Genomic DNA, 1,490 nt, shown 5'->3' with positions numbered 1-1,490 from the left:
AGAAGTTAAAGATATTCGAAGCAGTGAGAACACAGAATCCTTTTAGGTTTTGTCTTTGTTTTTTTCCTTTTCTTTTTTTCTAGAATCTTGTATCATTATCTTATTGTTGCTAATATTGTTCAACAATTCTACTTGATCAAGCTTTTCCAAAGCATTTAGTTATTTTTCTTTTCACACTGATATTGAATGAGTTGCTCTATATCACAGTACCAAGTACAAGTGACATAAGCAGGTCTAGCATAAAATGCAACTGATTCTTTGCCAACATAAAACTCAACTCTTGATTATTGATGTCGGTGGGGTGTTACAGGGTAGCTATGAGCCTCAGGTGGTCAGTGTGACATGGGCATTCGCATAGAGCCTTCAAAGAAAAAATGGAGAGAGCTGGTGAATCTGTCAAGCTGGTTATATTGATATATATAAAGCTGTTATGGAGTTTTACCTTTCATAAAACATAATTTATTGGGGAAAAAAAATATGCTTTTTTTTTCTTTGAGCAAGCTTTGGAAGGCCAAGCTAGCTACAGCCAAACGGCATTCTAGAATCCAAAGAGAAGGTAAATAGGCACTGCTTAAACTTCTGAAGTATCAGGATTGTTCATATGGGAAAACAAGAATTAGACCTTCACAAGAAACCTCCTACCCCTTTCCAATTTGACCTTATCTTGTTATGAAAAGGCAGATTGTTTGAAGGAAAAGTTCTAGATTGTTAGTATTTACATTGGAGCTTGGCAGGGGCCTTTATGAGCTTGTTCTTGGAACAGTAGTCTTGGAAGATCCAGGAGTCAATCTTCTTTGACTTCAGAAGAAAACTGGAAGAGGAAAAGTGTAGGGAGATGTTTCCTAGTCTCTCTGCTTCAGGCAACATGTGTACCCTCCCGCAAAAGAAGGCTTAGGGCAGAATGAAGACTCACCAGACCCTGAGGCGGGCATGTTTTACGCAGTGAATCATTTAAGTATTCCAAATTCGAACTTACAATTTCTATTTCCAAGCTTGATTGGCTCCACTTCGTATAAATCAAATTGATGAAAGCAGGAATTAGAGATTCAAATTTATGTTACGGTTAGACCTGAGAAAAGGGAGACAGAATGATGAGTCAGAAGGTAGGAGGCCACACAGCTCATTTTTTTCCAGCACAGGAAAAGCATTTATGAATTTTACTGTTACCTCAACCAAAAATGAGCCCAGGTGGTACAGTGGTTAAGCACTTGGCTGCTAACCAAAAGGTCAGCAGTTTGAATCCACCAGCTGTTCCTTGGAAACCCTGTGGGGCAGTTCTACTCTTTTCTATAGGATTGCTATGAGTCGGAACTGACTTGATGGCAACGGGTTTGGTTGATTGTTTGGTCAACCAGAAAGGTGCCCTTTTAAAAGTGTTACTTTATTACACAAGTCTTGATTTTAAAATAGAGCACCATATCCATCATCCCAAAATTGTTTAGAGTAACTCAAATCTAAGAATTGATTTTAATATGAATGTATTTATTCAA

The 1,490-nt window shown here is 37.9% G+C and overlaps 1 protein-coding gene across 1 annotated transcript in view; it reads left to right on the top strand.

Moving 5' to 3' along the window:
• Nucleotides 1-1,490, top strand: part of GPC6 (glypican 6) — a 1,259,037-nt gene that overhangs the window by 1,039,838 nt on the left and 217,709 nt on the right. The gene's annotated exons all lie outside the window — the stretch shown is intronic.

The sequence above is a fragment of the Trichechus manatus genome, unplaced genomic scaffold (genome assembly GCF_000243295.1).
Source record: "Trichechus manatus latirostris isolate Lorelei unplaced genomic scaffold, TriManLat1.0 scaffold00013, whole genome shotgun sequence".
Taxonomy (NCBI): domain Eukaryota; kingdom Metazoa; phylum Chordata; class Mammalia; order Sirenia; family Trichechidae; genus Trichechus; species Trichechus manatus.
Note: the sequence above shows the minus strand (reverse complement) of the source record. Positions and strands in the feature narration are given on the sequence as shown.